General features: G+C 38.3%; 1 protein-coding gene across 2 annotated transcripts in view; it reads right to left on the bottom strand.

The window, feature by feature from the left end:
* ZPLD1 (zona pellucida like domain containing 1) overlaps positions 1 to 16,403 on the bottom strand; it is a 405,680-nt gene that overhangs the window by 86,661 nt on the left and 302,616 nt on the right. Inside the window, exon 6 of one of the 2 annotated variants that reach the window (XM_043892989.1) lies at positions 9,911 to 10,034. The gene's annotated coding sequence lies outside the window, so the exon portion shown is untranslated. Of the gene's footprint in view, positions 1 to 4,397; positions 4,527 to 9,910; positions 10,035 to 16,403 lie in introns of those variants that run through there. The other variant, XM_043892990.1, reaches the window with a different exon arrangement.

The following is a 16,403-nucleotide window of genomic DNA, read 5'->3' as shown; positions in this document are numbered from 1 at the left end:
ATTACATTTGGTTTTCTTTTCAGTCATGGCTGAAGTAAGTGGTTTCTACCTACTTCTAAACTGATTTAAGAGATAAGTAAGAGAAACAGATACAGATATTGATGATATCCATTTTATAATCATGGTATTCTAAAAAACATAAAGGACAAGAGTCAAACAATGAAAGAGGGATTTCGTTTAAGAGTCTATAAAGGAACATTCACACTGTCTTCAATATGAACACTGTCTTTAACAGCAACTTCACCGAAAATGAAGAACACAGAGATTCTTTTTTCTGTTTCTTATCACTGTTCTAAAAAAAAAAAAAAATTAGAGTTGAAAAGAAAAGGTTAAGTGATAGGAATTTTTTTCTTTCCTGTAAAGTATCTCAATGGTCTTCTAAGAACTTTTCTCTCAAGTCTCAATTCTTGCTTTCTATAGAAATCATCCTTGTGCCTGACATTTTTAATCATCCTCAAATATCTATTCACTCCCTTTCTAAATGAATACACATTAATTTAATGGGCAATGTTTCTGTTTAAAAACACTTAGCTTTCCACGCTCCCATAAATCCAAAGATGAGCACGTGACCACCCCTGGATGAAGAGGTGTACGTAACAGGTAAGGGCTGGGCTTTTCAGAGCCTTGTCTTCCTAACAGAGCAAGCAAACCCAGGTATCTTTTGCCCTTTGGCTTTTCTCTTTCTTCCTTCCTAGAATTTAAAAGTGATATCTAGAAGAGCAATAGCTTTTCTGTAAATATGAGAAAGGCCTTGCAGTAAGGCTGATAATGCTGAACGCTTTAGGGAAGCTGAGATCCTGATGCTGTCATGTCACCATAACAATAACCCTGGATTACTGTCCACCTCCAGACTCGGTGTTACATGAAAAATAAGATAAAGAGAGCAAAATAAAATAATAAAATCAGCACATCAACTGAGTTTCTGTGACCCAGCTGAATACAGCCTTAACGCTCAGACTTCCTTTATGTGCCTCTGTGCCCCTCCAGCTTAGGTGTTCCTCCTTATTTCCATGGCATCTCCTATAATCCCAAACACATTACTTCCTGCCCCTCACTGCATCATAAATTTCAGGAAGACAGAAATCGCATTAATCTTTTCATTGGTGATGTCCCTTGGACTTTGCACGTATCTTCATAGTACATAGCAGGCACCCAATACATTTGATAGATGGGGAAATGATAAAGAAGTTACTAAGTACAATTCCAACTTTTCTATATCTACTACTAACAAATAATCCAAAACTCTTCATTTTACTTAGACTATTGCAGTACCTTCCTCATGGTTCTCCCTGCAACCCATTGCTTAAAAATCCTCCCAGAGTTTTCCCATTACATTTATAATTAAATCCTAATCTTTTGCACATTCTAGAAGCTTAGTGTGATCTGGCTTCCCTCTGCAGCTCTGGATATGCATGCTACGGTGCTTCAGTCGTGTCCTACTCTTTGTGACCCTATGGACGTTAGACCACCAGGCTCCTCTGTCCATGGGATTCTCCAGGCAAGAATACTGGAGTGGATTGCCATGCCCTCCTCCAGGGGATCTTCCCGACCCAGGGATAGAACTCTTAACCTCTCCTGCATTGGCAGGCAGGTTCTTTACCACTAGTGCCACCTGGGAAACATTAGATATACCCGCATTCAATTTTCTTCACTATATGCTAATTGAAGGCAGGACGAGAAGGGGAGACAGAAGATGAGATGGTTGGATGGCATCACCATCTCGATGGACATGAGTTTGAGCAAGAGCTGGGAGCTGGTGATGGACAGGGAGGCCTGACGTGCTGCAGTCCATGGGGTCGCAAAGAGTCAGACTCGACTGAGCGACTGAACTGATAGGCTCACCATGCGGCTTTTCTTTCAGTTACTGAAACATTCCAAGCTCATTCTCAGCTTAAGATCTTTATGCCAGATTATTCATTTCCACAGATATCCACACAGCTGACTTCTTCTTGCCTTCCGGATCTCACTTCAGATCAGTTCCTCAGAGAAGTCACCGCTGAAGAACTCTACCTGAAGGAACTCATCAAGCTCTCTATTCCATAACCCTCTTGTAGAGTGGTTGAGAAAATATTTTTATTTCTGCACAGCGAGGGATTCCTGAGACAATTTTATGGAAACTTGGGTCCTGGGCTGCAATGCAACCCTTAGAAGATAATTTATGATTGAATAAATAATAAGAACTCCAGAGAGATTTACTTTCCATAGGAACATGCATGCATTTCAAGGGGAGTTCAGACTCAGGACTATAGAGACATTTCAAAAAGTGAGGGCCTAGGATTCTCCCCATTACTTTTCCAAGGAAACTCTCTCAAAAGAGGAAGGAAGACAGCTGCCCCTCTCTCCTATATAAATGCCAGATTCATTTTCTTTGGTGGGGAGTGGAGGGCTTACTCACTTACAGTTCAGAACCAATGTGTGTGTGGAGTAGCATCTGACTCTCACAGCATTGTCCTGGAGGGAGAACCACATAATACAGGGAAACAGCACATTACTAATTGCTATAAATAAGTAGTGATAAATCTTCTCTTCTCCAGAAACCTCATGCTGGCTTTCAGGGTAATATTAATAAATATAGTATAAAAACCCCTGATATTGCCTTTATTCTTTTACAGTTCTCATCATCTGATATTGGGTATTCACATGACTCAGAGTGGTCCATGAGCTCGGAATCTTTGCTAGGTTTGCAACTCATGCCTGAAAGAACTCTTAATAGGACATCGATAAGTACTAGAGGAATGAATAAATGAATCAATCACTGAAACAACAACTTTTGGAGAACTAGATTGAGTAGCTTTCAACTGATTTGGCTTAAAGTGAAGGGGAGATTAAAAACCTTGAAAAATAATTGGTTTTCACAGATGACCTGCTAAAGCATAGTGTATGTAACATATCTTTGAAAATTGAGATTTTCATAAATGTCTGAAATGAAGACTTTTTGGGTTTTCTTAACAAACTGATTTCCTTATGACTTAGCTACTGGCTGTGTACTTAATGAGATAAGATTGAATAATTTATATTTTATATAAATATTGAATAATTTATCTGTATTCCTGCCCACCTGCACAGCAGTTCAGATGAAAAGGACCAAACTAAAGCAACTTTAGTTCTTCCAGAGCTCTGAACAAAAACACAATTAGTTCCTCAGAGTTATGTATCATAAGTTAAGTGGAAAAATTTAAAAGAGTATACTTTAATAATTCCCAATCTCTATCACGAGTGCTGACAACAACTTAAATTTGAGGAAGACTACACCTTAATGGCATTGCAAGATGAGTTACTCCCAAAATACACTAAGCAGAATCTGCAGAGTAGACTTAGTAAGCATCATACACTTGAATATTGAAAGAGATCTTCAGAAAACAATTGTTTTCATTTTGGGGAAGTTGATACTGAGCCTTTACTTCTGATAATACTTGCACTATTTGTTCAAGTTGATCATATCATTGTAGAAACAAAACAAAGATATTGATGGCATAAATATTTGACAAATGTAATTCTTGAAGCTTTTGTTCAAAGAGAAAAATGAGTTCTGAATTATTGTGGTGGATTCAAGTATGGCTAGAATTAATTAGGCATTCTCTTTAAACTTTAAATATTTTAAACCATAGGTTAGAGTAAAAATTGTTTCTTCTTTAAGCACTGCTGAATGTAGTAAGTGTTTTAAAATTTTTATCAAAGTAAACCAGCTGAAATTACCCAGAATTTGAGGAGAAGGTAAATGTCCATCATGGATGGATGAAGATACAATATATACAATATATACAATGGAATATAATTCAGCTATAAAAAAATGAAATAATGTCATTTGCAGCAACATGGATGGAACTGGAGATTATCATACTAAGTGAAGTAAATCAGACAGAGAAAGACAAATATTATACTATATCCCTTATATGTGGAATCTACAAAATAATACAAGTGAATTTATTGACAAAAAAGAGACTCACAGACACGGAAAATAAACTTTTGGTTACCAAAGGGTTAAGGTGGGAGGGGAAGACAGATAAATTAGGAGTGTGGGATTAACAAATACACACTACTAAACACTGGGTTTGCCCAAAAGTTTCTTCGGATTTTTCTGTAAGATACTACAGAAAAAGCACGAACAAACTTTTTAGCCCACCAATATATAATATATAAATGACAAGAACCAACTGTATAGCACAGGAAACTACACTGTCTTACAATAACCTAAAATGGAAAAGAACCTGATATATAGATAGATACAGATATATATGACATATATGTGTGTGTATATATATATATATATATATATGTCACTTTGCTGTACCCTGGAAACTAACACAATATTTTAAACCAACTATACTTCAATAAAAAATAAGCAAAACCAAAAAGGCCCTTCTCAAGTAAACCTGAAAATGTATCTCTTGGTATACGTGTTATTACTTGGAAGGCAGCATGGGTTCCCTGATATGTCAGCCCAGGTTCTCTGGAGGAGGTGCTGAGGTGAAGTGAGGAGAGCAAGGCGTCCGCTGAGGTTGGGGGTTAGGGCTGGGCATTGCCTGTGAAAGACAAGAGGAAGGAGCAGCAGAGAGCAGGAAACGCTTTCAGGCACAACACAAGTCCAGCACTAAGGAAAGGGAAGTAGGGAGACAGAAGAAACGGGCAGAGAAAGCCTCAGCGTGTGAGGGGGCGGTCCGGAGCAAAGATGGCCGTTTGGAGAGCTTCTCTGGTGGGGTACAGAGAACCGCCAGGAAAGAAGTGCCTCAGATCAGACACCGAGAGGTTTCCTGATGTCCTGCTGCTGGAGGTGCTCATCTAACTGAAACTAACTCCTCCTTTCCTGAGGAGAGATCCACGGAGTACAACTCCATGACTACCGCCTCTGATTACCTTAATTATAAAAAGCAACCCATGGATGTTAGAAAGCTAGGTGTTTTTGTCAGATCCCATTATAGACTTGGGTTTCTAGGCCTCAGTTCTAGTATTTTTAAAGTGAGGGGACAGCTGATCATCATTAATGAGTATTTTATAATTAAATAGGATTAAAATATTTTTTTTAAAAACTGTGTGGAGTAGAGAAATTTAGAGTTAGAAGAAATCATAAAAATTATTAGCCTAACCCTTTAATTGGACAAAGAGAAAACTGAGGCCCACAGGGACTAACTACCCAACATGACCATTTGACTGGTTACACCAGGGTAAAAATGGAGTCCATACCTTCTCATTGTCAACCCAAAGCTCTTTTTTTTTGTTTTAATTTTAACATTTCAATTTATTTATTTTTAATTGAAGGACCATTGCTTCACTATAGTGTGTTAGTTTCTGCCACACATCAATATGAATCAGTCGTAAGTATACATATATGCCGCCTCCCTGTTTTTCCTTCCTCCCACCCCATCCCAGCCCTCTCAGTTCAGTTCAATTGCTCAGTCGTGTCTGACTGTGACCCCATGAATCATAGCATGCCAGGCCTCCCTGTCCATCACAAACTCCCAGAGTTTACTCAAACTCTTGCCCATCGAGTCGATGATGCCATCCAGGCATCTCATCCTCTGTTGTCCCCTTCTCCTCCTGCCCCCAATCCCTCCCAGCATCAGGGTCTTTTCCAATGAGTCAACTCTTCACATGAGGTGGCCAAAGTATTGGAGTTTCAGCTACAGCATCAGTCCTTCCAATGAACACCTAGGACTTATCTCCTTCAGGATGGACTGATTGGATCTCCTTGCAGTCCAAGGGACTCTCAAGAGTCTTCTCCAACACCACAGTTCAAAAGCATCAGTTTTTCGGCGCTCAGCTTTCTTCACAGTCCAACTGTCACATCCATACATGACCACTTGGAAAACCATAGCCTTGACCAGACGGACCTTTGTTGGCAAAGTAATGTCTCTGCTTTTTAATATGCTATCTGGGTTGGTCATAACTTTCCTTCCAAAGAGTAAGCGTCTTTTAATTTCATGGCTGCAGTCACCATCTGCAGTGATTTTGGAGCCCCCAAAGATAAAGTCTGACACTGTGTCCACTGTCTCCCCATCTATTTCCCATGAGGTGATGGGACCAGATGCCATGATCTTAGTTTTCTGAACGTTGAGCTTTAGGCCAACTTTTTCACTCTCCTCTTTCAGTTCCATCCAGAGGCTCTTTAGTCCCTCTTCACTCTCTCCCAGCTCTAGGTTGTCACAAAGCCCCAGTTTGAGCTCCCTGAGTCATACATAAAATTCCTACTGCCTATTTATTGTCCGTATGGTAGTGTATATGCTTCCAAGCTACTCTACCTTTTCATCCCACCCTCTCCTTCACCTCAGCCTGCTGTGTCCACAAGTCTGTTCTCTATGTCTGCATCTCCATTGCTGCCCTGAAAATAGGTTCATCAGTACCATCTTTCTAGATTCCATATATATGCATTAGTATACAATATTTGTTATTCTTTTTCTGGCTTCACTCTGCATAATAGGCTCTAAGTTCATCCACCTCATTAGAACTGACTCAAATGTGTTACTTTTATGGCTTAGTAATATTCCGTTGTATATATGTACCACAGCTTTTTTATCCATCCATCTGTCAATGCACATGTAGGTTGCTTCCATGTCCTAGCTATTGTAAATAGTGCTGTAATGAACCCTGGGGTACTTGTGTCTTTTTCGTTTATGGTTTTCTCAGGGTATATGCCCAGTAGTGGGGTTATTGCCAACCCAGTCCTCTTTTAAAGAAGCTGAACAAGACACAAAGAGAGAGAAACTTTATTTCACCAACAGTTCAGACTTCAAAAAAAAAATTCAGAATTAGGAACAACTATTCTCTCACACTGATGGGGCAGTCTAGTAAAAGTTTGGAAAAGAAATCCGAACCACAGAAGCCATATTAAGTGAATCATATTACAGCTGACCCTTGAACAACACGGGTTTGAACTTCTTAGATCCACTTACACATAGATTCTTTTCCAGTAGTAAATACTGCTTGATGGATCTGCAGTTGGTTGAATCTGTAGATTCAGAATCTGGATACAGGGAACCAAACCACGTATAAGAAGGGGTAGATTTTTCAACTGAGCACAGGGTTGGTAACCCTAGGCCCTGCATTGTTCAAAGGTCAACTGTCTTTGGTTTCCAATGAATAAGGAGGTGACACATTGATGAAAACTGCTTTAGATTTTATTTAACATATTTTATCTTTGAGTCCACAGATCCCTAGAAGATGTGTCCACAGTCCTAAAACTGTAAATTCCTGTTCCTTTCACCAAAGTTTCTGTCACCCAGACAACCCCAAATTTTCTGTTAGTTATTTTTCTTTGCTTACTGCTACTGATAGTCAACATGGCTATCTGATTTAACTTAAACATTTAAGTAAACATTCTGCTTCCACAAGGCAAAGGTTTGTAATAATGAAAACTGATAAATCATCTTGATCTTTGGACAAGCGTGAATAGGATCAGGTAAGCCAAAAACCTTGAAGAGCTAGATAAAAGAGAGATGTACTCCATCCTTACTCTGCAAACCAGAGAGTAAGACAAATGAGTACATATTAACAAGCTATTTATTTATCAAATGTGTTTTGGCTAAATAAATTGTATTTATTATAAGATAAATAAGTATGACACCCATTTGGGGATCACCATAATACTAAATGGGATTCCCTAGTGACTCAGATGATAAAGAATCTGCCTGCAATGCAGGAGACCTGGGTTCAATCCCTGGGTCAAAAAGATCCCTGGAGAAGGGAATGGCAACCCAACCCAGTATTCTTGCCTGGAGAATCCCATGGACAAATCCTCCTGGCAGGCTACAGTCCATGGGGTCACAAAGAGTCAGACACGACTGACTGACTGAGCATGCCTGCATGTTACTAAGTGCTTTTCTCATGAGTCTACTCCAGTTACAACATTCATAATACAGAAAATAGTAATCTATAGTCATTACCATTTTCAAGTAAATAAATATTATAGCAGGATGTTACAAGCTTGAAAGACATTGATGCCTTCCTAAAAATACCAAAAAAATATTTTGTTGATTGAAGGACAAAGAAAAGGATATACTACTAAAACTAAGTGGCCCTTGAGGGAAGGGCTCTGAGACTACAGCTCTGATTTGGCACCTTATGTTATATAAAATGTGACCTCATGTCTCAGAAGACCACTTTCGGAAGGAGTTCTGCCTACTGGCAACTACTACACTGGGTGCTATCTCTAGGTAGAAAAGTAAAGAGCAACTTTTTTTAATCAAGGCATTTGTGGTTGAAATGGAATATGGATCACATGTAAGAGATATTGAAGAGTTAGTATATCATGCTCTGTCTTGGGTCTGATCTCTACTTAGAGCTGTGTCACTACTTAGATCTAGATCTGTTGAGTTTTGTTGACAGAGGCAAGGAGAAATTCTTTGTCATGTGATATGGAATCCTAACAAAAACTCCTGGAGTACAAAAGCAGAAGCACAAATCTAGACAGTGTATTAAAAAAGAGAGACATTACTTTGCCAACAAATGTCCATCTAGTCAAAGCTATGGTTTTTCCAGTAGTCATGCATGGATGTGAGAGTTGGACCATAAAGAAGGCTGAGCACCGAAGAATTGGTGCTTTTGAACTGTGATACTGAAGAAGACTCTTGACAGTCTCTTGAATTGCAAGGAGATCAAGCCAGTCAAGCATAAAGGAAATCAATCCTGAATACTCATTAGAGGGACTGATGCTGAAGCTGAGGCTCCAATACTTTGACTCTACGCATCTGATGCGTAGAGCCAATTCATTAGAAAATACCCTGATGCTGGAAAAGATTAAAAGCAGGAGGAGAAGGGGATGACAGAGGACGAGATGGTTGGATGGCATCACCAACTCAATGAACATGACTTTGAGCAAACTCCTGGAGATGGTGAAGGACAGGGATGCCTGGCACACTGCAGTCCATGGGGTCGCAAAGAGTCAGACACGACTGAGCGACTGTCCAACAACAATAATTTACTATCAACTCACCCTTACTTAAAACATTATCTCAATCCTAGTTTTGGTTAACACAAAGTCTCTGGCTTTGTTCTCCGGGAGTTTCTACACCCTCTAGAATTTCTAACTGAATGCTTACATGAGGGCAGAGTACTTAGGCGACCTGTGCTTTAAAAGGTTCAAAATGAAAAAGGCAGAGTAAAATAAATCAGTTTGGTTACTTAGTGGTAAATGCCTCATTTTCTTGCTGTGTTTACCCTTCTGACCCAAAGGAATATAATATATATCCTCTCACTGCATTCTTAATAAGGTTATTTACACAGCATATCCAATGACTTTGTGCCCTATGAAATAAATTCTCAGCTCTGAAATGTGTGTGAGAATGTAGACATCATTATTGGAGGAATTAACCTTGTAAATGAGGAGCACCCTTATTGAAACTCTGGATTTTGATTATTTCAAGAGTGGCATAGAATACAGACAGTTTTGTGTAGATTTATAATAATCAGCCTTGCAAATATCCACTGACTATGAATAAGTAATGATATTTTGGCAGCAAGTGAAGAATTCAGACTTCATTTCTAAAATACTTCTGTGTTGCTTTGTGATTTCCAATGCCAGCAGAAGAAAAAATTTACTGCTGTATCTCAATGTATAGAATTAAGGGCTTCATCATCAGTAGTGATTGTGTTTTGAGCCGGCTGAGCTGAACAAATCACAAGGAAGAAACACAGAGTAGAACTTTTTCAACACTACTTCTTATTGTCTCTTGTGTATTCTAATATTTTCCACAGATATTCTTCCAAGTCTCAACCTCCACTCAACAACACTTATGTCACTTCAGTGACCACAGCTAAGATATACCAGGATAAATTAGAATTTTATTAATTTCCTGATTCATTAAGAAGCTACAGAAATCTAAGGGAAGGATGAAACTACCAAGTTATAGTCCTAAAGCAAAGGATCAAAGAAAAAGCAAATGTTTTCTCACTTAGGTAAAAGCCCGAGATACACCACCTGACTTTAATTTCAGTCAGTTTCCTAACAAAGGGAAAATCTTGAAGATTAACAAGGGACTTGATGATTCTACTTCTGCTTCTCCCTCCTCCAGTTCTTGATAGCTATCTCCTCTTCTTTGTACCTTGAAGAGACACAAGGGGAGGTTATTTCAGAACCTATTATGAAGAAGAATATTTAAAAGCTTTTAGCTTGGAAGCAAAAGTCCATTAATCTAATGTTCTTTAAGCCCATGTATAAGATCCTATTGCAAGGTCAGAGCAACAGGGAAAAGGTGGAAGGAGAATTTCCCTTCTCCTCCATATGAATACCTACAGAATCACAGTAGCCACAAAAATAAATACAGATCCCACTGCTGATCATAGTATAGGTGGAGTTACAAGGGTGTATTTATTTGTGAAAACTGTACATCTAAAATTTGTACATTCCAATGTCTTTATATTATAAGTCAGAAAGAACTGCAAATACTACTAGTAATAATGGAGTAGGGATGGGGAGTGGGTGGAAGCAAAAATAAAAGATGAATAGCTGAATATTGATAATATTTTAAGCTGGGTGATGGATACACAGGAGTTCATTATACTATTTTATTTATTATGTATGTGCTTGAAATTTCTCATAATAAAAAGTTAACAATGTTGCTTCAGTTTTATCCCCAACTCACAGCCCAACTTTTATCAATATGAGGATTGTGATTAAAAGGTACTCATGTATTTGACATTTATCAATGCAGGATGAAGACAACACATTCACACAATCCAACCTGAAGGAAAGAGCTGGATATGTTCTTATTTTTTTCAATTCTGAGTCTTTGCTTGAATAAGATGGGACATTAAAGAAGCTTGCTCATAATCATCAGTCTACTGCCTCTGGAAAGGAGGAACACCAAATGAACAACTGTACATGGTCAGAGTTTTTTCAGCCTGTGGTGTTGTATGTATTTCTTTACATCATGTCTGGATTTAGCAAAGTCCCTTCAACTACTTAAGTAGCTTTTTGTGTATTCTACTATCGCCAGCATTCCCTGATTAGGAACACTCAGTTCCTGTACCATTATACAACATCCTATTTGATGTACCAATATGAATATATTGAAATCTTTCTAAAAATGTTTATTCTATCTTCAATTGTTGGTACCATCCCAACAAAAGATGAAACTGCTTTATCTACAGACATGTTTTCATATTACATGAGAAAGGGTTCACGCTCAATAAAGCGAGTTGAATGAATAAATGGAAGAGAGATATTTAAATGATTAAAAGAACTGTTTAATGGATTTCAAAGATGGGAATAAAGGAAAGTAGTAAAATACTTAAGCAAAAGCATTTGTAAAGACTTTTAAAAATTACGTTCAATTGAAAGCATTTATGGAGTTATTTTGGGCGAGAAATGCCACGATATACTAAGGCTTTTAAACATTACATATTTTTTACTTCTAAAAAAGATGATTGGTTTAAGAGCTACTACAGGAAGCAGTCAAATGTCTAAGGTAAAAATTATCTTTGCTAACAATACCTTTGTTACATGGATAACCTTAAGTTCTTAAGTTTGGATAAAATTGGTTTCAAAAGATCTAAACCTCAAAACCTAAAATGAGACAAAAAGATTTGTGGAGTCTAAATCACCTGAATAATTACTTTTTATTGCCCCTTTCCTTTAGCTTGTGTGTCAAATATTGAGCAGCAACATCATGAGAATTTAAATAATTCTAACCACTCATAAACAAAGGGCTACATCAAATCTCTGCTAAGCCTTCTACACAATGACTATCTTTTTACAACAAAGAGTAACAAGACAATAACTACCAATACTAAAGACCCAACTTAATAAGTTAAAATTTATACAAAGTCAACTAATTTTGGAAAAATTGTGGGTCCTGGTACCTAATGCTTAATCCCTCATTTCAAAGAGCACTATATACAGTCAATGCCCTCTCCCTAGGAACCAGACCAAAAGAAGTACCTGCAATCTTTTAAGGTATCTCACATAAACATCCAGTCAATTAAATGGACTAAGTGTCCATAATGCAAAGCTTCCAAAAAAGATCAGAACAAAATCTTCCTAGCACCATGTGCATTGTTGAAACACTTAGCTCTGCAGCAACAAAAGCAAAAAATTGTGCAGGCTTTTCAAATGCTACTGTGCCAGGATATGAAAACATCAATAATGACTGCATCTAGAAATTTAATTTCAGTCGTCTTTTGTGATATATATATGGATCATATATAAATGGATCACTGCATTGCTCATTACAGAGAAAGTGTACTGAGGCTGACATGGCAGATGGACTGACCACATAACCCCAATTTTCTCTTACTGGCAACTTTTTGATGCTATTTCCCTCCAAGGCTATAGTTTGTTTTCTTCTTAGAGTCAGCTTAACAATGAATTGTAATGGAAATATTACCTTAAAGTTGTCTAGTCATGGGTTCAGTTGGTTTGAAAACAGCTAACTAAGCCAAGGTCACAGGTTCATCCTGATATGAGATTCATATGGAAGTAAAATATCCCACACTGGAGGTCAGCTCCTGCTAAGGGTCAGTAGCCTCCTGTTGGAATATCATAGGCTAAAGGGATACTGGTTCAAAGAATGGAGAGAGGAACAGATCCTATTAGCTGTTGTGAATAGTCAGTAACATAATCATTCTGCTTTTTTTTTTTATTAGAATGAGTGAGTTGCTGAATGAGATTTGGAAATGAGAAGAGGGGTGTGACAACATTTCTGCGCTTGAGCAGCATACAATCCAAGTGAGAGAAGGAAGACATATAAGAGACAAATAGTAAATTATAAGGTGTAGTGTTCTTAGGTGGTGCAGTGGTTAAGAATCTGCCTACCAATGCAGGAGACACAAGAGAGACAGATTCAATCCTTGGGTTGGGAAGATCCCCGAGAGAGAAAATAGCAACACATTCCTGGAAAACTCTACGGACAGAGAGCCTGGCAGGCTCCAGTCTATGGGGTAGCAAAGAATCAGATATGACTGAGAGCAAACACACACACACACACAGAATATTTTGGGGTCAATAGTGCAGCCAGTAAGTGTGGAAGGAGTGAAGAAAAGGGAAAGTTGGCCTTTTTTTGGTGTAGTCAGAAGAAACATGAGGAGGCAACCTTGGTTCTTGCCCTTCTGACCATGGAGAAGCAGAGAGTGAGTATTCAGTCAATAGAACAGTCTGGCTTATTCCCATAGAGAAGCTTGGGACGCTCCATTCAGCCAAAAATATAGCTCAAGCTTTTCAGTGCATAGCAGGGGGTCAGCTCTTCTTTTTATTCCATACCTGTAAGGCTCTGGCTCATTCTTTAGTTAGTTACAAGCAATGTACAAGGTTGTGTTCAGAAAATAATTCCTATCTATAGACCTGCTGAGAAAAGTACACATCAAGGAAAATCATTTAAGACAACCAATCCTGAAGGCTTTCGAAGCTCTATCCTTGGATCAAGTTAGAGCTTCATAAAGCTAGACATTATCAGTACCTTAGCTTCAGTTCAGTTCAGTCAACGGCTCTTTGCAACCCCAAGGACTGCAGCACGCCAGGCTTCCCTGTCCATTACCAACACCCGGAGCTTATTCAAACTCATGTCCATCGAGTCGGTGATGACATCCAATGATCTCATCCTCTGTCGTCCCCTTCTCTGCCTGCCCTCAATCTTTCCCAGCATCAGGGTCTTTTCAAACGAGTCAGGTGGCCAAAGTATTTGAGTTTCAGCTTCAGCATCAGTCCTTCCAATGAATAGTCAGGACTGATTCAGGATGGACTGGCTGGATCTCCTTGCAGTCCAAGGGATTCTCAAGAGTCTTCTCCAACACCACAGTTCAAAAGTATCAATTCTTCGGTGCTCAGCTTTCTTTATAGTCCAACTCTCACATCCATACATGACTACTGGGAAAACCAAACCTTTGACTAGATGGAGCTTTGTTGGCAAAGTAATGTCTCTGCTTTTTAATATGCTGCCTTTAAACATGTCCTTCACTGAATTATGCTTTAAAATTAAACTCTCTGAGTAGAACAGTAGTCACCAAGGGCTGATGAGAAAAAAATGGGGTGACGTTAGTCAAATGTAGAAGCTTTCACTTATAAGATGAATAAGTTCTGGGATCTAATATACAGTGTGCTACCATCCATGGGGGTCGCAAAGAGTCAGATATGACTGAACAACAACAATATACAGCGTGATGACTATGGTTAATAATTCTATATTATATGCTTGAAATTTTCTGAAAGAATAGGTCTTCCACATTCAAACAAAAAAAAAATCAATATGTGAGGTGATGGATGTGTTCATTAACTTGATTGAGATAATTATTTCACACCATATATTTTGATATATGGTATTCATATATCAAACCATCAATGTAGTAGTCCTTAAATATATAGTGTTTATTTGTCAATTTTACCTAAATAAAGCTGTAAAAAATAAAATTAAACTTTCTGGCTTGGCAAAATTTATAAAAAATAATCATGCCATACCCTTTGATCTTGTAATTCTAATTTATTAAATGGTTTTTATAAATAATCTCCTTTAACTATGTTGATATGTATAAAAAGTCATTGATATTGCAGATGTATTTTTCATTTTTGTAGTTAGAAGACACTGGGCAGAATCTGAATGCCTAGTGATAGAAGACAGGTTAACTGAATTAAGTTGCCTTCATAAGATAAATACCATGCGGTCATTAAAAAAAGGATGGTGTATGTCTACACATACTGACCTAGAACTAGAAAACTAGAAGCTAAAATCTGAACAATGAGAAGGGACTATTCACATAAAAGTCTAGGTTTAGAACACTCCAGGGCTGGTCAACAACAAAAGCAAAACACCCTGGATATGCTATTAAGAAGGTCATTAATGACTGAAGTGAAGTGGATGAGGAAAGGAAAGAGATGAATATTGAGATCTGAGTGTGACATGAGAGAGAAGTCATGACATCATACCCTAAATATAATGGGAACCAGTAGAATATTTTAACCAGACACCATGGTTTATGTTTTAAAAGAGTCACTCTACCCTACGTATGGCACTTGAATAGTATAGGCTAACAGTGGAGGGGGACTACAAATGTAGGGGGCCATTGGTACAGGCCATGCAAGAGGCTTGGAGTGGAGCCAGAGCAAACACAGGTAAGTAAACGGTTTGGGGAAACATTCTGGAGATCAAATGCCTGTTTTCTCTTCTTTTACATAGCTCTTGTTTGTTTATAATGTAATGGTGCTGTATAACTGAATTTTATTGTCCCATCTTGCATCCTTTTTGAAAGCAGTTTGGGAATATAAAGTTCTAAAGAAAAGATCATGTGTGTGTGCGTGTGTGTATATGTGTGTGTGTGGTTGTAAAGGTAAGAGCTAGGTAGCAACAGCATGAATAAGCATGTAGAAGAAGCAAAAGCCAAGAATCCAATGGGCTTGTCTTCAGACTTGTGCTATTGAGGAGTCTCTTTATATTTAAAAGGGTGTGAGCATTAGTAGCTATGCTCACAGTCGTCTGAAGAATAAAAGTTATTAATGGTGCACAGCACAATGTCTGGCACATTGAAGATGGTCAGCAATTGCTTGGTATTAAAAATGGGAGGCCTTTGGATACCATACCATGGGAAGACATGCGGATTTTTGAATAGGAAGACTGAGTGTAAAGCAGTGTTTTCAGAAGTTCGTATATAGGTAGTTTCAGAAGACAGTGTAAAAGGAGAAAGGTCAGTTAGAATATTATTGCATTCTTCACAACATCTATATTAGAAAGGGAAAAAAGAGATCTCATTATCACCATGAACAGACAAAGAAGAGAATGACTCACCTCAGGTCAAACAACAAATCGGGGCAGAAGTGAAACTAGATTGGAAAATCACACTTCCTCATCTAAGTATGATAATTCTCTAGACCACTGCTGCCTACATTATTCAAATGTGGTACATGAATCTGACCTTTTTCAAATATTAAAGCTCATTGCAACCTACTAGATAAATAATGTATCAAAGGTTAAAGAATAGTGAAAATAGTGGTTTCTCTCAAGTTCCTAAATTTTTTCCCTTCTTTGATATTTGTCTCTAATTTCCTATTTTTTTCTAAAGTCAAAGCAACTATTTAAATGGCTCCAAACTATTCCTCTTTGCTCTTTCTGGACGCACACGTGTATGTGTCTATAAAGCATGTGCAAGCGCACTCAAACATGCATTTATTTCTAAGGTGAAAGTGATCCATCATCATTAACTCAACTGTGCAAAAAATGCTAAAGAGACATTATCATTTGGTTTGCCATACCTTTGGAACAAGTAAAGGTTTTAACAGGGCTTCCCTGATGGCTCAGACAGTAAAGAATCTGCCTGCAGTGCAGGAGACTTGGGTTCAATCCCAGGCTCAGGAAGATCCCCTGGAGAAGGGAAATGGCATCCACTCCATTATTCTTGCCTGGAAAATTCCACGGACAGAGGACCTAGGAGGCTACAGTCCACACACGGGGTCACAAAGAGTCAGACACGACTAAGAGACTAACACTCTC

Source organism: Cervus elaphus, chromosome 31 (genome assembly GCF_910594005.1).
Source record: "Cervus elaphus chromosome 31, mCerEla1.1, whole genome shotgun sequence".
Classification (NCBI taxonomy): Eukaryota; Metazoa; Chordata; class Mammalia; order Artiodactyla; family Cervidae; genus Cervus; species Cervus elaphus.
Note: the sequence above shows the minus strand (reverse complement) of the source record. Positions and strands in the feature narration are given on the sequence as shown.